This window comes from Monodelphis domestica, chromosome 1 (genome assembly GCF_027887165.1).
Source record: "Monodelphis domestica isolate mMonDom1 chromosome 1, mMonDom1.pri, whole genome shotgun sequence".
Classification (NCBI taxonomy): Eukaryota; Metazoa; Chordata; class Mammalia; order Didelphimorphia; family Didelphidae; genus Monodelphis; species Monodelphis domestica.
Genome location: NC_077227.1, coordinates 483221782 through 483244921, shown reverse-complemented (window position 1 = coordinate 483244921; position 23140 = coordinate 483221782).

Here is a 23140-nt window from a genome sequence, read left to right as displayed (position 1 = left end):
GACCACCCAGGGAGTTAGCAGCAGGAGGCTGGATTGGCAGCAACAGGCATCATCAGCTCTGGAGTGGGGGGGTGGAGTGAGAAGCTGGGGCAGGAGAAACACGGTTTCTTTTCAAACTAATCTACTCAGAGAGAATTAAGGGTTCTCAACCACACTTCTGGTTAACAATTGTAAGAGAGATAAGAGAGTCAGAGAGGTAAGAAAGAAAGAGAAATAAGGGAGATGAAGAGAGATAAAAGAGATAAGAGATATAAGAGAAACAGAGATAAGAGAGAGATGACAGAGAAATGAGAGACAGAGATAAGAGAAAGATAGAGATATAAGGGAGATAAAGAGAGATAAGAGAGATAGAGATGAGAGAGAGAGATAAGAGAGAAACAGAGGTGAGAGAGATGAGAGATAAGAGAAAAATAAGAGAAGTGAGAGGGATAAGAGAGAGATATATTAAAGAATAAGAAGAGGGGGGCAGATGGGTAGTTCAGTGGATTGAAAGTCAGGCCTAGAGACAGGAGGTCCTAGTTTCAAATCTGGTCTCAGGCACTTCCCAGCTGTGTGACCCTGGGCAAGTCACTTGACCCCTATTGCCTAGCCCTCACCACTCTTCTGCCTTGGAATCAATATTGATTCCAAGACAGAAGGTAAGGGTTTTTTTTGTTTTGTTTTGTTTTGTTTTTTGTTTTTTTAAGAGTAAGAAGAGCAGAGAAAAAAAGAGATGGAAAGAAATTGCTTTCAGAGTTAGGAGAGGACAAAGGATAGAAATAATTGTTTCAGCAGTCAGGAAAGAGAGCCCAGAGTTATTCCTTTCCTCCTTCCTTCCTTCCTTCCTTCCTTCCTTCCTTCCTTCCTTCCTTCCTTCCTTCCTTCCTTCCTTCCTTCCTTCCTTCCTTCCTTCCTTCCTTCCTTCCTTCCTTCCTTCCTTCCTTCCTTCCTCCCTCCCTTCCTTCCTTCCTTCCTTCCTTCCTTCCTTCCTTCCTTCCTTCCTTCCTCCCTCCCTCCCTCCCTTCCTTCCTTCCTTCCTTCCTTCCTTCCTTCCTTCCTTCCTTCCTTCCTTCCTTCCTTCCTTCCTTCCTTCCTTCCTTCCTTCCTTTCTTCCTCTCTTCTTTCCTTTTCTCTCTCCCACAACCTTATTCAACCTGGCTTAATTTTTTCTTGGGGTGAGGGTTATATTGGTAGGGGATAGGAGTATGTATGTAATGCTAATTCTTGGATCCTCCTAAAACCTTTTCTCCCTTACCTGATGTTACTGGAATTGTGGCTTTATCTGGTTATTATCTTTATCAGAAGAAAAAAAATTAACCTAAATATGTATGGATGAGAGGCAGGAATGGGAATGAGATATTTTAGAGAATAGTCAAGAGGGACTCTATTTCAAGCCAAGGATTCCTTTCTACCTCCTTTCCAGTAAGTATCAGAAAGCAGAAATGGATTCCTAGATTCCTTCACTGTCTCTGGCATTACTAGACTCTTAGGCTTTGTATTAGCCACCAAAGAAAGTCTTCATAGTTGCAATCAAGGAAAATAGCTCTTGTACTAATGTTAAATGACTTCTGTCTCATCTTTCTGCTGTAAATATCATTATAACTGCCAGGCTTTGATTTGAACTGTTCGTATGTGTAGAGACTAGCAAAAGCTATATCTGGTTTCTCTGCCACCACAATTATTTCAAATACTTTAATGCTACAGTGAATTTGTGAAGACAGTGTAGCTAAGTTGCACAGTGGGCCTAAAGTCAGGAAGAGTTGAATTTAAATCCAGCCTTAGACACTTACTAGCTGTGGGACCATGGCCAGATCACTTACCCTCTCTTTGCCTCAGTTTCCTTAACTGTAAAATAGTGACAAGAATCGTATCTACCCATTAGGGGTGTTGTAAGGATCAAATCACATTACAAATTCAAATATTTCTTCTATGTAAATGCTATTGTGGTTACTTTCTCCATTGATACAGATAGAAACTCATCCACACCTTCACATCCTGAGCAGTTCTTTTTTTTCATGTTCTCTCAAAGATACTACAGAAATGATCTAGACATACTGGAGATCTTTGTTTTTTACATGTTATAGATTCTATCACAGCATTCAGAGAGTAACAATCTATCATCCCTGGCTACTTCTTTAAATGACTAACCTAAAACCTTTTCTGATCATATATTTTCTGTTATCTCTTTAGAAACTTTTTGTAGGTAGGTCATTTTGGATATGTGATGTAGCCTACTTATACTCATCATGCATCTTACATTGCTCCTTGAGTTATCTGCAACCTTGTTTCTTTGAAAACTGTGTTCCAATGTATCCAAATGGCATTACCTAGGAGAATTTGTTTTTGTTTTTGTTTTTTTTGCTTTTTTTAAAAAAAGTTTATTTAATTGATTAATTTACAGCATTTTTCCAGGATTACAAAAATCATGTTCTTTCCCTCTCCTCCCTCAAACCCCTCCCATATCTGACGCACAATTCCACTGGTTTTACATGTGTCTTTGGTCAAGACCTATTTCCATATTATTGATATTTGCACTACGGTGATTGTTCAGAGTCTATATCCCCAGTCATATCCCCCTTGACCAATGTGAGCAAGCAGTTGTTTTTCTTCTGCTTTTCTGCTCCCACTGATTTTCCTCTATATGTGGATAGTGTTCTTTCTCATAAGTCCCTCAGAAATGTTCTGGATCATTGCGTTGCTGCTAGTAGAGAAATCCATTACGTTCGATTGTACCACAGTGAGTCTCTGTGTACAATGTTCTCCTGGTTCTGCTCCTTTCATTCTGCATCAATTCCTAGAGGTGGTTCTAGTTCACATGGAATTCCTCCAGTTCATTGTTTCTTGAGAATTTGGTTTTGAAGCTAGATCTTCATAGACTGCTTCCAGTGAGGAGCTACTTCTACTCATACAGAGTAGCAACTTCTTTGCAACTTAATATCTTAGAGAGTTACCTGAGACAATGAATGTTCAAGTGACTTGTCCAGGGTCATATAGTTAGTTTATGCCAGAAGCAGTACTTGAACTGAGATCTTCTTGACTTTGAGATCAGGTCTCTATTCATTATTTCATGTTGTTTTTATTTAGAAGAATATTTGTATTAGAAATAAGAATTTTTGTGTGTGTGTGTGTCAGAAGTCTGTTGTAATCATTAAAGTACTATACAGTTTCCCAGATATAATCTATTCTCCTCACATCTTCTGGATTAAGATCATTATGCACCTATAGTACCTTGAACACACACATACACATTCAGTGAACTGGTTGTTCAATTGCTGGTTATAGTATAGACAATAGTTATTTTTTATTCATTTAGTTTTTTCCTGGGAGGATTTCTGGGCCTATTTCCTTTGAATTATCATAACTCTCATGGAGAGACCCTGTAAAATTTTGGAAGCCAAGGTAATAGCACAATATTATCTGAAAATAGAAGAATATGCCTCTCCTCCTATGGAAGTAAGGTTGAATTTCCTTTGAACATGATAGTCTGATCACATTTCATTCCCCATAATACTTTTGTGAAGGAAACAAGGCAAGTATTTATTTCTTCCCTATTGACTTTCTATCATACACTATTTACTATTTTAAATCTTCTCCTCAGACCTCCTACACTTTCTTCTCCTCCTTCCCTCTTAGCAGAGAATGTGTACTTCTATTTTAATGAGAAAACATAGACCATCAAATGGGAACTCTCTTTATATGAAGGGTTATTATGAGGAGTGGTTTTGTTTGGCCCAATAGTGTATTAGCAGGAACACTGAGGAGAAGGTATAAAGAAGCATAGTTGAGGAATGAGGATCTCAGGAAAAACTTCCTGAAAATTAGAGCTCTCCAAAGATAGAATGAACTTTCTAGAGAGATGGTAGACTCCTTTTCCTTGAATTTCTTTAACACAGAGGCTGAACAACCACAAGTTAGGGATGTTATATATCATAGAGAATCCCTTTTTAAAATAAGTTGGACTAGATAGTGGTTGAAATCCATTCCCATTGTCAAACAAGTTTAATATTTGGACATTTCATGATCCAAACTCTCTCCCTCTCTTCCCTTCTCTCCATGAAATGGCAAAAAATTTAATAAAAGTTATACATTTATTCTCATGCAATACATATTTCCTTATTTGTCATATTATAAAAGAAGATACATGTAAGAAAAAAGCTCATAAAAATAAAGTGAAAAATGATATACTTTGATATACTTTGATCTGCATTCAGACACAGGTTCTCTCTCTTGGCAGTGGAGCACTATTGGTAATCTCTTAATTGCAAAATTGGATGGTATTTTCTCAAGACTCACACTCCTTGACTTTTCTGAAGTTGACATTATTGGTCCCTTCTCCTAACAGACATTTTCTTCTCCCTTTACTTTTGTATACTGCTTTCTCTTAGTTAAAAAAAATTTTTTTTGCCTACTTTCTGATTGTTTTTTCTTAGTCCCCTTTGATTCTTCTTCTCCTCCTCCTCTTCCTCATTGACCGTGGCTTTTCCCACACTCAGTCTTGGATCCTCTCCTCTTTTCTATGTTATCTCACTTGGCATCCATTCCCATAGATTCTTTTTGTTTCTATCTAGATAGTTATCAAAGCTGCATATATAATTGTAATCTCTTCCCTGAACTCCAATACCATGTTAATAGCTGCCTACCAGATATCTCCTCCTCCTCATTTCATATAGGTCTTTTAAACCCAATATGCCCAAATTAGATCTCATATCCACCCCAACCCATTATTCCTCCACCTTTCTCCATTTCTTTTGGTGATACATTATCCTTCCAGTTGCCCAGTTTTACAACCTTGGAATCACCTTTAATTTTATCCTTCTCTACCCATTGGGTAGTTTATAAAAAGCGGTATTTTGGAGTAAAAAAAAAGCCTAGTGCAATGCAAAGAAAAATGGATTTGAAGTGATCGTGCTTAATTTTGGGATAATTTTGGGATCTTCTACTTACCTCTATGTCTATGGACAACACATTTAAACTCCTTTGGGTTTCCATCTCCTTTTATGTCAAAGAATATCTTGGTATTATGCTTTTGAGCAAGACTGATCAGACACACTTATTTGCTTCCACTCTGTGCTTGGCTACTTTTCTCTTCAGGCATGACTTTACCTCTAGCCATTTCCCTTGGTTCCTCTTCTCTGGGAGGGACTTTCCTCTGAAACAAAGTCTGGGGACAATTTTACAGGTACCCAGTACTCAACCAATTGGGAAACCACAACCTTTGCTCCTTCCTTCCTTCCTTCCTTCCTTCCTTCCTTCCTTCCTTCCTTCCTTCCTTCCTTCCTTCCTTCCTTCCTTCCTTCCTTCCTTCCTTCCTTCCTTCCTCATTCTCTTTCTAATTTCAAGTTCTTGAACATTATCTCTGCTACTACTACTCCTGTTGCTTTTCTCCAACTTCTACAAGCTTTAGCTTCTTCTGTCTTTCCTTCTCCACATTTCCTTAGGTTGGGAGGGACTATCTTGTCAGTAAAATAGGACTATTTCACAATGACCAAGATTAGGGAAAAACTTTCCAGGGGATTAAGGAGGGAGAAATGTTGGGAAACCTCTAATACCACTGGTTGTTCATCACTAATATCATGATCTTCAGGGTGACATCTGACAAGGCATAGTCAAGATAGCACTAGCATGTAAAATGAGAGGTTTCCTTCCACTTCTACATCCTATGATACCCAATTTACAAATGAGCAAGCTAAGATTCATAAAGGTTAAATAATTTGGTCAAAGTCATGCTATTGGTGAATTGAGATTAGAACTCTGGTCTTCAGATTCTTATTTCAGTCCTCTTTTCACTATGTTTATGCTTCTAAAACTATTCTAAGGAAATAGAGAGGGGAGTTTGGTAAATCAAGTCAAATTTTCTAATATAGAGATCAAGGAAAAATCAAAGTGGGGAGTAAACTTATTTAAAAGTCTGTTAGTTACCTTGAAGGGAGTCTAAATTTGTAAATGAGATGGAAAGAAGTATAGACAGTTTCACGAGTAACAGTCAATCAACAAACATTTATTAAGCATTTACTATAGGCCATATGGGGCCAACTAGGTGGTGTGGTGGATAGAGCACTAGACTGGGCATAAGGAATATGAATTCAAATCTCTACTTCAGTCACTTACTAGCTGTGTGAACCTGGGCAAGTCACTTCACCATATTGGCTTCATTTTCCTTATCTATAAAATGAGCTGGAGAAGGAAATGTCAAACCACTCCAGTATCTTTGCCAAGAAAACCTCCAAATGGGGTCACAAACTGCCGGGTATGATTCAAATAACTGAACAAAATTGGCCAGATGCTATGTTAAATTCTCGGTATATAAAAAGAAAGATAAAAAATTCCAACTCAAAAGTCAAAAGGGGAGGCAAAATATAAACAATTATGGACAAATAAGATACATATATATCTGTGTGTCTGTATACATATTTTTGTTCTTTCTGTAAATGTAACTTCTTAACTGCTTTATCAGGATGCTTCGAGGTGAATGCATCTTAAGATTTCCACAGCTCTCTCTCTCCCTCTCTCTGTCTCTCATCAACTAAAGAAGACATTAGCAATAAGGGGGATTAAGAAAATTTCTTATAGAAGGTGGGATTTTAGTTGGTTCTCAAAGAAAGCCAGAGAAGCCAAGGAGGTAGATATGTGGAGGAAGATAATCCAGTGATATGGAAATGAAGTGTCTTGTTCAAGGAACAGCAGGGAGGCCAGGACCTCAGTATACTTTCTTTTCAAGAGAGTACAGTGAAACCTGAATGAAAGAAGTGCAAACCTACAGGGAATGTTTTCTCTTGACTAGTTCAGATGGGCAAAATACTTGCCATAATGTCCACAAGGGTGTTTCCTTTTTGGAAGTTGTCACTAAAAGCAAACTATCCAGAGACAGCAAGAAAAACTCAATTGCAAAAAAGTTTTAAAATAGTATCATTTCTGATAAATTAAGGTTGGAAACAAAACATTTGCCAAATGACTAGAGAATTGGTGAAGAAATTATGACCTGCAAATGTAATAGAATATTAAAGTGCAATAAGGAATGATGAATATAAAGAATTCAGAGGGAAATTCGAAGACATATTGAGTGATACAGAACGAAGGCAGAATCAATAGAATGGTCTAAAAAATAACTATGACAATGCAACTTTATGTCAACATAGGCAGAAAAACTGGTCAAATGTAATTCTTTCTATATATATGAATTCTTATCTGTTTTTTTTAGGAGACTGAGAGGTGAATAGGTCTGAAGCTATCCATGGGTTTTGAAGGTAGTAACTTTGGAATTCAAAGGCATTAATTTTATAATATAATAAGATGGGAGAACCAAAATCAGAAACCTATTCAAGATTAAGCATGAAGGTATTGAGGTGAGGAGGGAGGTATAGAAATTGAATAGAAGAAGAGATTAGTGCTATTTTGAATGAAGATTACTTTAACATTGAGAAATAACTTACCTTAAGCCCTCATTTCAATATATCTCAAGGATGTTTCCTTTTATTTAAAGAAGTCTCACAATGGTCTTAAATATTTTCTAAACAAGCATGAATTTAATTTAAATTATTTTTATTTAGATCTTTTGTTTTTACATAATCTGCATTTCCCAGTGTACCCTTTGACCTCCTAGAGTCAGCCATTATAATAGAATTGGGGAAAAAAAGGGCAGTTGTGAAAAATTAATCAAACTCATCAGCCAAGTGTGATGTTAAATTCAGTGTTCCACATCCATAGTTCTCCCACCTCTGCAAAGAAGGGATAGAGATATTTTCTTATATCTTTTCTTTGGGGCCATGTTTGGATATTTACATTTCACAAAATTTAATTTTGATTGTTTTCACTGTTTTTTTTTTTGCTTTTTGTACATTCTTGGGGTATAATTGTATGTTGCTGGTTCTGCTGACTTGACTTTATATTAGTTTATATATTCTGTATTTATCATGTTCATTATCTCTTACATCATAATGATATCATTCTACATTCACATAATATTATTTCTTTAGTCATTCTCCAGTTGATTGGCATGTACATTGTTTCCCTTCCTTTGGTAATAGAAATGCTACCATAAATATTTTTGTTTATATATTGTACCTTTATTTTATGATTAACCTTCCTTCGGGTATTTTCTTAGCAGTGTTTTTTTGGGTCAAAGAATTGGATTTTAAAAATAATTTTATTAATACAATTTTAAATTACTTTCCAAAATAGTTGCATTTTTATTGGTATTTAAAGAAAAAAGAATTTTCTTTCTATACAGCATTTTTTGGCTAAAAGGTTATAGTAATACATTGCTACTCTCCCAAAAGAGACAGCAAAGAGCCCCCTATAATCTCCTTCTGAGCAGTTGTCTAATCCCTTTACCCTGAGTGGCTGAGAGTTCTGGAAGTTCTGGCTGCTGCTTCAGATGTACCCAAGGCCAATTGTCTGGGAGGAGGCTGCCCTGATCCACTGTGCTCCACCTCCACTTTGGTGTACTTGATCCTTTGTGCTGGTCTTTGGGCTGAAAAAATTACTTCACTGTATCTTTTTGTGGGTTTTGCTGCTCCAGAATTTGCTTTGAGGCATTTTATAATAGTTTTTTTTTTTTGGGGGGGGGTGTAATTTGGTAGAAATCAGATGGGTACCTGTACTTTTTCCACCATTATGGCTGTATCCTTTGTCATTTCTTATAGTAAAATAGTATTCTATCACAATCATAAATCACAACTAGTTCAGGCATTCCAAGTTTCTAATCTTTGGCACCAAAAAAAGAGTTCCTATAAACATTTTTGCATATATAGGCCCCCCTTTTTTTCTTTGATCTCTTTGGGGTACAGAGTTAGTAATAGTATTTCTAGGTCAAAGGGTATGCACAGATTTATAGCATTTTGGGTATAATTCCAAATAGCTCTCTAGAATGGTTTAATCTGTTAACAATTCCAGTAACAATGTATTAATGTTCCAATTTTCCCATATACTCTCCAATATTTATCATTTTCTTTTCTTGTTATATTAGGCAATCTGATATGTATGAGGTAGTAGCTTAGAGTTGTTTTAATTTATATTTCTCTAATCAATAATGACTGAGCATTTTTCATATGACGATAGGTTGCTTTGATTTCTTTTTCTGAAAACTACCTATTCATTCCCTTTGCCCATTTATCAATTGGGAAATAATTTGTATTCTTATAAATGTGACTTGGTCTTTATATTTTTGAGAAATGAGGCCTACCCCCAGTTTTTTGCTTCCCCCCCCCAATCTTCATTGTATTGGTTTTGTTGTGCAAAACCTTTTAAATTTGTAATAAAAATTATTCATTTTATATCTTATAATGCTCTCTATCTTTTCTTTGGTCATAAATTCTTTCTAGAAATCTGACAGGTAAAATATTCCATCTTCCCCTAATTTACTTTTACTATTTCCCTTTATGTCTAGATTATGTCCCATTTTGATTTTTTCTCAGTATATGATGTGAGATATTGGGCTATGTCTTGTTTCTGACCAACCACTTTCCAGTTTTCCCAGCAATTTTTGTCAAATTCTTGTCCCCAAATCTTGGATTTTTGGGTTTGTCATACACTAGATTACTATGTGAAGATAGAAAGGCAGGAGGGAAAGAGAATAATAAGTCAGGCAGTATGGCTAGAATATTGATTATATGTTGAAGCATAATGTGAAAATCAGTCTAGAAAGAGACTAAAGCTAGAATATAAAGGGCTTTAAATGCTAAGTGAAGAGGTTCATATTTTTTTTCCAGAGGTGAAAGGATAACACATAGATAGTACATTATACTGACAGTTACCTAGAGGAAGATATGTTGGATAGATTCTCTGTATGGAATTTATGAAAGAACACAAGACAAAAATAGCAGAGTCATAGGTTTGGGGTTGGGATAGATCTCTGAAGTCCCTCATTTTACAGGTAAAAAAGTGAGGTCCAGGGAACTTAATTGCTTTGCCAGAATTTGCAAAGGCACCAAGATCCTATGACTTTAAATGTAGCATGAATTTCTACATTTGGACCATTGGAAATCACAACTACAGCAATGAAATTATAGTTTTTTAAAGTATTGAAATGCTCTGTTCTAAGAAATTTTTCATAAATGTTAAATGCCATAGAAATGTAAGGTACCGTTAGTAGCTGCTTCAGTACATAATTCTATCAATCTCACTTACGTAATTCATCCCTGTTGGGATACAACTAGCAAAGAAACTCGGGAGAGTGGAATCTAAAGAAAGTCAAATACTGCCATCTTGTGATTAATTAGGGAATTGTGTCATCTTGGCAACCAGGAAGGAATAGATGCCTTTATTTCCTGTAATTTTAGGGCATTTGTGGTCATTTGTTTTCACAAAATGTCCAGAGACAATAAATACAATACTGAGTAGCCCTTGCCCATGTGCACCACAGAGATACATACAAGAAATAGAGGATAGCACTTTGGCTTTTAATGAAGGAATTTTATACACAGAGCCATAACAAATAAAGAAGAATTTTTTAATATATCAAAGGTCATCAGTAAGTTAGAATAATTGAATCCTTAATCCTAAAATTCAATTAAAAACATTAAGTGCATAATTATGTCCAAGGTACTGTTGGGTTGCTGAGCTTGAAATATAGCAATGGCTGGCTCTTTATGACAATGGAAAATCCTCCAATCAATTCTGTGGGTGCCATCTTCATTGTCTGGACTCAGGTGGGCAAGGGATGGTTTATTTTACTGCCCTCACCTCATTTAAATATCTAGAAGGTATCAGTATCAATTATGCCATTACCAAAGAGCATGGAGATGGGAATTCCATAATAATGTACTGTTGGCTAGCTTGCATCTCTCTATCTTTTCCAATAAGCAATGCTTTATGAACATTTAAATAAATTATATCTACAGTATTCCCAGTCTGACTTCTTTACTAAGTCCATCTTGACCAGGAAAGAAATACCTATGACAAGGACCTAGATGCTTACAAATTTAATGAAAGGGTCTATAAGCTGAAGGGAAAAAAACTATCCCACATAATTACTAAGTTACCTACCATAGCATAGCTACAATGTTGGAAGAAAAATAGTAATTGAGAAGTCCTATTAATAATAGGAGGTAGGGACTCCCTAACAGTTCTAGAGTCAAATATAAAATCATCTCTTGGATGTTCAAAACCTTTCATAACTCAGTCCCTACCTACTTTTCCTGTCTTTTTATACCTAACTTACAGCAATATAGTTTGTGATCCAGTGACACTGGCCTCTTTGCTGTTTTTTTACACACAATGTTCCATTTCCCATCTGTAGGCATTTCCATTAGTTGCTCACTATACCTGAAATTAAAAAAAAAGAAATAATTAATTTTTTCTGATTATGGGTAAAAATTTTTAACATTAGTTTTTTTTTAAATTGTGAGTTCCAAATTTTCTCCTTTCTTCCTCTCCTCCATCCCTGAGATAGCAAGCAATTTGATATAGTTTATACATGTTCATGAATTTCTTTTATCAACGGTGATTTAGAGCATTTTAAAATATAATTATAGAGAGCTTTGATTTCTTCTGAAAACTCTCTGTTATTTCCTTTGACCATTTATCAACTGGGGAATAACTTGTACATTTACAAATTTGACTCAATTTTTATATTTTCTAGAAATGAGGAATTTATCAGAGACACCTGTTGTAATTTTTTCCCTAAATTTCTGCTTTCCTTCTAATCTTGGCTGCATTGGTTTTGTTTATGCAAAACCCTCTTAATTTGATAAAATCAAAATCATCCATTTTACATCTTATAATGTATTCTATCTTCTGTTTAGTCATAAATTCTTCCTTTATTCATAGATCTGGCAGGCAACTCTTCCATGTTACCCTAATTTGCCTATGGTATCACCCTATTTGTTTAAATCATGGACCTGTTTTGCCCTTATCTTGGCCATAGTACATTTTTAAAAACAACAACAACAACAAACAACAAACTCTTACTTTCCATCTTAAAATCAATACCCCGTATGATATGAACCCAGGACCTTCAAGTCCAGGCCTGGATCTCAATCCACTGATCCACCTAGCTGTCCCACCCCAGAACATTCTTAATAAATATTTGTGTCTTTTCATCCTTCTTAAAAGGATCTTGACAGATCATAATTAGTTGAAACTAATAAGATGAAATCTAATAATGTTAAGTACAAAATCTCATTCTTGGATTAAAAAATTAATTTGACAAGTACAAGATTGGAGAAACATGGCAATATTTGTTTCTTTGAAAATTTAGGGTTGTTAGTGGATTTTAAATTCAACATGAGGAGATGAAATGGTGTAGCAGCCAAAAAAACCCCTAATTCAATCTTAGACTACATTTATTGACATAATATCTAGGACTCTGGACTATATAATTCTGTTCTAATCTACCATGGCCTGATGACATCTAGAATATTGTGATGACTTTTGGATACTGCATATTAGAACTATTGCTGCTGCTACTCCTAACTCTTCCTAAGTCATTTCTGGAGCACATTATACACAGGATGTTTAAGTATATTAAGGTGAAAACTTCACTAAAGCTTTTTAGGATACCCTGTACATTTTGAATATCATAACAACCCAATGAAGCCAGTACTGCAAGCATTACTGCTATTTTACAGGTAAGAAAACTGAGGATTACAAAGATTAAATTATATGCCTATAGTTTACATTTGCAAATGTTCTTTCTGTCTTCAAAATACAGCAATATGTCTCTTAAGCTATATTTTTACATTGATTAGATTGAGTATTCCCATAAGAAAGTGACCAGGATGATGAAAAGTTCTGAAATATTGCCATATGAGGATCCTGGAAAAAAAGGGATGCTATTTGACCTCATTAGAAACAAAGTATAATGAGGCACAACAAAGTTGTGTTCATGAATTGAAGGGCTATCATGTGGGAAAATCTATGTCACCAAATATTTGTTAAATATCTGTTTTATGTTACACACTGTGTTAAGTGCTTGGAATACAAAAACAAAAAACCCCAAACAGATCTTACCCTCAGGGACTTTAGATTTATTAAATGAGGGACATGTAGATACACATGACATGCATGTATTTCAGTAAAGTATATACAAAATAATTACAAATAATTGGAGGGAGGCATTAATAGTTTAGGGAATCAGGAAGGTACAAGATACCTGATGTGAATTTTGAAGGAAACTAAAGATTTTAAGAGGTGGAGATTAGGAAAGAGTGTATACTAGGTTTAGGGGATCTAATTGTAAAGACAGAGAGATCAGAGGTAGAGTGTTGTGTGGGAGGAATAGTAAGGACAGGAATGCATAATATGCCTAGAAAAGTAGACTCAGGTCAGGTTTGTAAAGGACTTTTAATGTCAAACAGAAATTTTAATATTTGATCCTAAGGTAACTAGAGTTTATTGAGTAGGGAAGTGATATAATCAGAACTCTGCACTAGGAAAATTCCTTTGACAATTGAGTGGATAGGAGAGGGGTAGGACTTGAGGCAAAGAAACCAACTAGGAAGCTCTCATAACAGTCCAGGTGAGACGTGCTAAACAGAGAGAATATTGTGCATGTGAGATGTAGAATAAGAATAAAAAAGATCTGGCAAGTGATTGGTTATGAAAGACTAAGGAAAAGGAAGAAGCTGAGAATAACTGAGGTTGCAAACTGGAGAAGGATGATGTTGCCCTCAACATAAATAGGAAAGTTCTAATGAGCTTTGCTCTGTGTACACTAAATTTGACATGTTTTTTGAATATCTAGTTCAAAATGTCCAATACAATTGGGAACTGGTGATACAGGAGTGGATTTTGGAGAAAATATAGAATTAGTTATACATACCTGAGAGTCATATGTATGGAGAGGATCATTGAACCCATCTTTGTTGTTCAGGTCACTAGGAGGGAGTGAGAGAAGAGAAGAGGATCCAGGACAGAGTCTTGGGATACACTCATACCTAGGAGAAACAATAAGGTTGCTGATCTAGTGAAGGAGTCTAAGAAGGAAGAGGGGGTTAGACTTGTTCTGCTTGGTCACAAAAGGTAGAATTGGGAACAATGGATAAAAATTATAAAGATGCTGAAGGTTTTTAAATAGGAAAGTCAGTTTGGTATATACATGAAGGATTAATTGGATAGGTGGAGAATTGAGGTAGTAGAGACTAGTTAGGAAACTATTACAGTGGTCCAGGTGAGAGAGAAGTAATGAGATGCAGAGCTTGAGTGTTTAGAGGGGGAGTAAAAGGTAGAGGACAGACATAAGAGATAGGCTGGTAGAAATTAACAGGAATTAAGAGTACAAGGGAAAGAAAAAAAATGAAAGATGATTCTGATGTTTAGAGCCTAGCTGACTTATTGGATAGTGATGATATCAATAGGTTATCAATATATAATATGAAGGTTGTGAGTTAATGTTATATGAATGGTGGTGGTAGGAGTGGAGTGGGATTGAGGAGTTCAGTTCTGGGAATAGTGAGTTTGAAGTTAGTAGGGTATTGAGATGAGCAGCAAAGGATCTCAAGCTAGAAATGCTAATTGAAGTCATAGAAGTAAGAAGAGAATCAAAATAATGTCATATATATCAAGGATGAGACAGTATGAAGAAAGAAAAGGTCAGGGGTGGATCAGCTAGGTGGCTCAGTGGATAGAGAGCCAGGCCTAGAGATGGGAGTTTCTGGATTTAAATTGGCCTCAGATACTTCCTAGCTGTGTGACTGGGCAAGTCACAACTCCAATTGCCTAGCCCTTACCCCTCTTCTGCCTTGGAACTTAGTATGATTCTGAGATAGAAGGTAAAGGTTTAAAGAAAAAGAAGAAAGAAAGGATTGGTAATAGTATCAAATTCTTCAGAAAATTTGGAGGAGACTAAAAAAATCTCTCTAATTTGTCAATTGGGAGGTAACCTTCAAGAGATAAATTTCAGTTGAATAGGTGTTCTGATAGAATGGGAGCAGGATCAGGCTATTGAAAAGTAAGTGGATTGTAAGAAAACAGAGGGAGCAAATGTAGGATGGATAATCACTTGAGCAGGTTGTAAAATCAAGGATAGAGTTTAATTTTTTTTTTTTTTGCGGGCAGAGATCCAAAGAACCTTAGAATCATAGAAGCACAGGTTTTTAGACTTTAAAAATCTTGAGTTCTATTTTATTCCCTAGGGTCAAATGCAAACTTTTCTAATAGACATTTTAAGCCTTCATGCTCTGGTTTCCTCTTTATATACTCTGTCTATTTTCTAGCCAAACTGGCATACTTGTTGTATAAAATATTCCCTCTCCTACCTCCACACCTTTCTATTGTCTGTTCTCATGGGGCTTGAGATGCTTTTCATTTTTATCTCCACCTTTTAGAAGCTCAAGGGCTTAAAAGGCCACCCAAGGTCACCTACTATTAGTACTTTCCTAGCAACCACCTGATGCTTCTTTGCATCTGCTTCATGTTTATCTGGATACATGTTGTTTTCTTTTAAATGAATATAAACTCCTTGAGAGTAGAGATTATTTCATTTCTTGCTCCAAGTCCCCAATATCTAGCAGAGTGCTTGGCATATAGTAGGCACTTAACAGGTATTTGTGAATGAGAGTTGGAAGCGACATCAGAGCTTAGCCAGTTCAACTTCCTACTCAATGTAGGAATTACCTCTGTAGCATCTCTGAAAAAGTACTCATTCTGACTATGCTTGAAATCCAATTATTATTGCTCATCAAACAACATATACTCAGTAAAATGGATGTAGCACCTATGGATTTCAACAAGGGTTGGGGGAGGGTTCAGTATCACTACATTTTAAAGGAAATCAATGTTTATTTGAGAAAGCTAAGGACTGATCTAGAGTATTAAAAAAGGAAGAAAAGGCAGCTAACTTGGGATTTTGCAGCTATGTAGCACAGTGGATAGAGCACCAGGCTTGGAGTCAGAGATTCATCTTCATGAGTTCAAATCTGGTCTCAGGTAGTCACTAGCTATATGACCCATGGCAAGTCACTCAACCCTTTTTGCCTCAGTTTCCTCATCTGTTAAATGAGCTGGAGAAGGAAATGGCAAACCCCAAATGGGATCATGAAGAGTCAGAATGAAAAACAAAAGCTTGGGATTTAGGCAAAGGCTCCAATGTCTAGCATGAGTTAGGTGACTCATTCACTGTAGAGCAGATTGATTGAACACTCTCATGCTTTTATCAGCTTATTTGGGGATCTGTCCACACATTAATCTTCTCTCTTATATACACACTTAGGAAAGGTTTGTTAAGATGTTTGTGTCATTCCAGAAGAGTGATTCTTAATAGACAAATAGGTTCAAATCTCCTTCAGTGATTTGTGTCTCCCCAACATTTTCCCCATCCCTCACTACACATATCCTGGATCTCTCCATTCTGACCACTTTTAAACTCTTTTCTTATGGGGAAGATGGAAATAGTTGCTACCCAACTGTTGCATAAGAACTCTTTAGAGAGTTCCCTAAGTGAAGAAGAGAAAAATTTGTTGGTCACCAAGAAAGATATGCAAATCCACAAACAGAATAATTTTTACAGTTCCCAATTATTCATTTTGTGGATTATCCATATTGGATATTTATAGAATCCCAGAATCTCAGAGTTGGAAGGGACCTGAGAGGCCATTAAGTATAATACATTACTGCATAAGAATTAGTATCTGATTAGTGGCCATCTGGTCTTTTCTTGAAGATCTTTAATGAGATGTAACTCACTGCCTCATGATGGGACTCATTCTACTTTGAACACCCCTAATTGTTAGAAAGATTTCCCCTATATCAAGCCAAAATCTGTCTTTTTTGCACTTTCCATTCATTTCTTCTAGTTATGCCCTATGGGGTCAAGCAGGACAAGTTTAATCTCTCTCAATCACCTCACTGCAGAGATCATACTCTTTGTGGGGTTTTCCTTAATGGACTTCCCTGACCAGCAGGGTCCCACAAGGGAAGGGGCTCACCTTTGTGATGGGACCCGAGGAGAGGTAGGAACCGAGAACCAGGGTGGAAATGAAAGACACGGACAAGTCAGTGGTTGGATAGGGCAGGCAATCCCTATGATACTCCCTTTAATAGGAAAATATGAGTACAAAGGAACACGAGGTGGAGGAGGAGATTAAGGTAGGAAATGCAGGCCGAGATGGTTACAGCCTCGGGGAAGGAGAAGGTCAAGAGGAGAGAGACCGAGTCATTGAGGAGCCCAGTGGAGCTCCATGGAAGGGGAGAAAGGCCAAGAGCCAAGAGGAAGTTCATGGGTTTGCCTCTGAATTTATTCATGTCCTGCTTGGGCGGTACTCCTAAGCACGTAGTAACCACATCACAAAGTATAGACAATTAAGATTGGGTGGCAAGGTAGAGGGAACACCTTTGGGCGTGCAGATTGTAGATGCAAAAAGCATGTTAATGAGTTTGTCTTAGCCAAGGGCCACATGGCCAGTTCAAGGTTACATTCACAAGCCTCATTGGTATAACCTTATGCTTGGAGACACAGTAGCCATACAGTCATTTATATTTCATAGATGTGAATATGCTTGGGATGCTACACTCTTAACCCCCAAAGACAAATCAAAATGAAAAACCCATTTTTGTTCATTTGACTTTATATAAATTAATTTTAAGGCCTTTTGGTATGCTTGTCTTTTTTTCCAGCTTGCCAATGGCCTTTCTAAAATGTGATGTACAGAACTGGGCACAGTACTGCAGGTGTGGTTTGACTAGGTTGTTGTATAACAAGTCTATTATCTTTCTAAACTGGAACATGCTTAATGCTTATCAGTGCAGCCCAAGATCTTTTTAAGCCTTGGTATATTTTTTAATTTTTAAAAATTCATTTATTTAATTAATTAAGAATATTTTTCCATGGTTACATGATTCATATTCTCTCCCTCTCTTCCTCCCTCCCCCTTCCCATAGCCAATGAGCAATTCAACCAGGTTTTACATATATCTTTGATCAAGACCTATTTCCATATTATTAATATTTGCAAAGAGTGATCATAGAGTCTACTTCCCCAATCATATCCCCATCAAACTATGTGATTAAGGAACTGTTTTTCTTCTGTGTTTCTACTCCCATAGTTTTTTCTCTGGATATAGATAGTGTTCTTTCTCATAAATCCCTCGGAATTGTTCTGGTTCATTGCATTGCTGCTATTGGAGAAGTCCATTACATTCTATTGTGCCACAGTGTATCAGTTTCTGTGTACAATGTTGTCCTGGTTCAGCTCCTTTCACTTTGCATCAATTCCTGGAGGTCGTTCCAGTTCAGATGGAATCTCTTCAGTTCATTATTCCTTTTAGCACAATAGTATTCCATCACCAACAGATACCACAATTTGTTCTGCTATTCCCCAATTGAGGGGCATCCCCCCATTTTCCAAATTTTTTTGCCACCACAAAGAGCAAATTACTTTGGTATCTTTTGAGGCCTTGGTCAGAAGCAATCTATTAAGCTTTACCCCAATAAATAATTATGTGATTTTATTTGAGAAAGAAAGGTTTAATAAGAACTATTTGCATATAAACTGTAGAGAAATTTATACCTCAATAACAAGTATAAGTTGGACTATCAAACATATTGCAACCATTACCTCATAAAAGAAGAAATTCTACACATTGAAAACAGAATTCTTAGAAATAATCCTAGAAATATTGTTTGAGATGGGATAATAAAATTCACCTGGAAGAACGCAAGGCCAAGGATATCAAGAGAATTGATGAAAAAAAGTATGAAGAAAGGTGGTATAGTTATTCCAGATCTCAAACTATATTTATAAAGTGGTAACCATAAAAAAAATCTGGTATTGGTCAAGAAATGAAGTGATAGACCAATGAATAGATTAGGCACTCAACATGTACTAGAAAATGACCATAGTAAACTAGTGTTTGGCAAATCCAAAGATCCAAGCTTTTGGAAGAAAAATTTACTCTCCCACAAAAACTAATGGGAAAACTGGAAAACAGTATGGCAGAAAGTATAAAGAGTGATACTATAAATAAATCAATGGAGCACAAAATAGTTTACCTTTCAGACCTATGGATAAGGAAAGAATTTAGGTCCAAACAAGACACAGAGAACATTACAAGATGCAAAATAGATAACTTTGCTTACATTAAATTAAAAAGTTTTTTGACAAACAAAATCAGTGCAACCAAGATTAAAAGGCAAACAACAAACTGGGGAAACCTTTATAGCAAATGTCTTGACAAAGGCCTCATTTCTCAAACCTAGGGACCTGAATTAAATTTGTAAGAATATAAAGCATTCTTCAGTTGACAGATGATCAAAGGATATGAACAGATAATTTTCAGATGAAGACATTAAAACTATATTTAGTCATATGAAAAAATGCTCCAAATCACTATTAATTAGAGAGATGCAAATTAAAATAATTCTGAGGTACCACTTCACACCTATCAGACTGGTAACATGATAAAAAAAAAGGAAAATGATAAATGTTGGAAGAGACATGGAAATATTGGAAATTAATTGGAGGGAATTGTGGAAAAATTAATACACTGTTGGTAGAGCTTTGAATTGATATAACTATTCTGGAGAGCAATCTGGAACCAATGCCCAATGGGCTATAAAACTGTGTGTATTCTTTAATCCAGCAATACCACTACTAGGTCTGCATCCTAAAGAGATCAAAGATAGGAGGAAATGATCTACTTGTATCAAAATATTTATAGTAGATCTTTTTGTGGTAGCAAAGAACTGGAACCTGAAAGGATGTCTGTCAATTGGAGAATGGCTGGACAAGGTGTGTTATACAATTGTAATGGGATGCACTTGCGCCATTAGAAATGACAAGCAAGGGGGGAAGCTGGGTATCTCAGTGGATTGAGAGCCAGACCCAGAGGTGGGAGTTCCGGGGTTCAAATCTGGCCTCAGACACTTCATAGCTGAATGACCCTAGGCAAGTCACTTAACCCCCATTGCCTAGCCCTTGATGCTCTTCTGCCTTGGAGCCAATACATAGTACTGATTCTAAGGCAGAAGGTAAGAGTTTTAATAATAATAATAAAAAAGAAATGACAAGCAAAATTATCACAAAAACCTGGAAAGATATATGAAGAGATGCAACGTGAAGTAAGCAGAACTAGGAGAATGTTGTGCCTAATAACAATATTTTATGATGATTAACTATGAAAGACTTCAATAAGGCAAGGAAAGGCAATGAAAAAGGTTATCTACCACCATAGAAGGAACTGATGGAGCCTGAATGCAGATTGAAACATATCAACCTTTATTTTATTTTCCCCATGAATTTTTTCCTAGTGTAGGAAATACATATCACAAGATCAACATAGAAATATATATATATCATATGATAAAATATATGCAATCTATGTTACCTGCTGTCTTGAGGAGGTGAAGGGGTAGGAGGGAGGGAGTGAAAATGGATTGCAAAATATTAGAAAATGATTATTAAAAATTGTATTAATATATCATCTGAAAAAAAAAAAAAGCCTGAGACAGGGATGGAGGTTACCTGAACATGAGACCATGTGAATTTCCCATCTAGTTCCTGGAGAGGGAAAGAAAAAGATAGAGACAGACAGACAAACTGAAGCAGATAAAGATACAGAGACAGAGAACAGCAGAACCAAGAAGCTTCCCCACTTTCCCCAACTCTGCTCAATCAAGGGAAATGAAGGGCAGGAATAGAGTTAAGAGGTTTTTCCTTTATGGAAAAGAAGAGGGAAGGATAGAAACACTGCAAGGAAGCTGCTATTCTATACTTGGCTGAAAGGGAAAAGCGAAAGGGAGCAAAATCAAAAGTAAAATTATAGGGGCAGCTGGGTGGCCCAGTGGATTAAGAGTCAGACCTAGAGACAGGAAGTCCTATGTTCAAATATAGCCTCAGACACTTCCCAGCTGTGTGAACCTGGGCAAGTCATTTAACCCCCATTGCCTAGGCCTTACCACTCACCACTCACCACTCTTCTGCCTTGGAACCAATACACAGTATTGATTCCAAGACTGAAGGTAAGGGTTTAAAAAAAAAAAGTAAAACTATAGAATCTCTTCCTACACCTTCTAGTCAAATGATGCGATATACTTCCAGACAACTACCTTCCTACTAGCACTCGAGGATACACTTTAGCTCCCTTTCCAAGGAAGACAATGCCCATTTCTATTGGAAGTCCTGCAAGAAAAAATTCATTGTAAATCCTAATATAATCCGAAATCTGTCTCCTCAAATCAATTAACATCACTAATTGCAGACCAACATATTGAATCAAGAAGAACCTATTGCATTTGATAATGGAAAGTCTTCTGCTCAATCCTTTGACTCCTTTGAGAACCATCTTCACAGTCCAGAGCTACAATGCAGTGAGGGGTGGGTTATACTAATGCCCTTTCCCATTCAAAGAGCTGCAAGTTAACAATTCTTAACTATGATTTTGCTGAGTATGGTGGAGCTAGCCACACTCCATAACGCTATAATTTTGTCTGGTTTATATTTACCTCTTTTCCAGAGGAATAGCATGAGAGAAGAGAGAAGAAGGAAGTTCAAAAGGTTGAATAAACAGGGAATTTTCATCACTATTGTGTTAAATTTAATATACACCTTTTATTTTTTAAAATATCTTTACCTTCCATCTTTTCCCCCCTTTTTAAACATTATTTTATTTGGTCGTTTTCAAACATTATTCATTAGTAACAAAGATCATTTTCTTTTCCTCCCTCCCTCCTACCACCCCTCCCATTGGCCATGCATGATTCCTCTGAGTATCAGATGTGTCCTCAATTCGAACTCATTTCCATGTTATTTTTACCTTCCATCTTAGAATCAATACTGTGTATAGGTTCCAAGGCAGCAGAGTGGTGAGGGCTAGGTAATGGCCGTCAAGTGACTTGCCCAGAGTCACACAGCTAAGAAGTGTCTGAGGTCAAATTTGAACCCAGGATCTCCCATCTCTGGGCCTGGCTCTCAATCCACTGAGCCACATAGCTGCCCCCAATACATACCTTTTAAAACAAACTATATATAATAACTCACAATTTAGCATGTAATACTCTTCTTCTGTAATGAAATGTTTATACCTGTTCACATTTAAGTTTAGAATGAAAAAAAGATTATGATGAGAGACATTATCAGATGCTCTGCTAAAATCTAGGTGAAGTATTTTTTACAATATTCCCAGTCTTACTTCCCCAGTGGATCATTCTTCCCTTGCTTCCATTACATTTTCAGTCAGGTTGAGGTCAAGGAAGGCAAACCAGGTTGAGGTCAAGGAAGGCAAACTTACTTGAACATCACCCAGAGCCACTTTAGGTCACTAAAGGATAGAGCAAGGAGCTGAGTTTAAAAAAAAGATAGAATTTAGAACTCAAAGAGATCTTAGAGATAATCTCATTTGATATATAATAGTGTATTTTATAGCTGGCAGTTGGATGGCACAGTGGATAGAGCATTGGGTTTGGAATAAGGAAGACTGACTCATCTTCATGAATTCAAATGTAACCCTTCAGATAAGTCACTTACTAGCTATGCTACCTTGGGCAAGTCACTTAATCCTGTTTGCCTCAATTTCCTCTTCTATAAAATGACCTGGAGAAGGAAATGGTAAACTACTCCACTACAGTTGCCAAGAAAACCTCAAAACTCAAATGAGATCATGGAGAATCAGATACAATTGAAAATGACTGAACAACAATTTTGTAAATAGAATAGGATAGTAATGCCTTTTAGAGATGGAGGGCCAGGACCTGCCCCCTCCACTCTCCAGACCAAGTGGCATGCCTAGCTCCCTACCTTCCTTTCCTCCTCCCCTTTACCCCAGACAGGGAAGGGAGGAAGTACTCCGATTGGGCTTCTGGGCAGAGGGGCGGGTGAAGTGAGGAATGTCTTCAGGTGCCCATGGAGAAGAGGAGGGGAATAGCTCTGCCTTGAGTTCCTCTGGCTTTCTAGTAATGAACTCTGGCAGGCAGCCCTTTTTGGCATTCTTGCCATAGGTTTGCCATCACAGGGATAGGGGAACAAAAGAAAAGAAGGGAGAAAGTACATTTACTAATTGTATAATCTCTGGTTCAAATTAATTTGCATAAGACTTAATTGATGGAGAATAATTACTTAATGCTCTGGGGCAGAGGGGATAGTGCTTGAAGGAAGAAAGATCCTTCTCATTTTGAAGGCTTCTAGCTTTGAAAAAGTAGCAAAGGATTCCAGATTCTCTTCAGGGAAAGGTCCCTGAAGGAAGAGAAAGACAGTGGGAAGAGCTGGCACCTCAGTCATGTCACCATCTCCAAA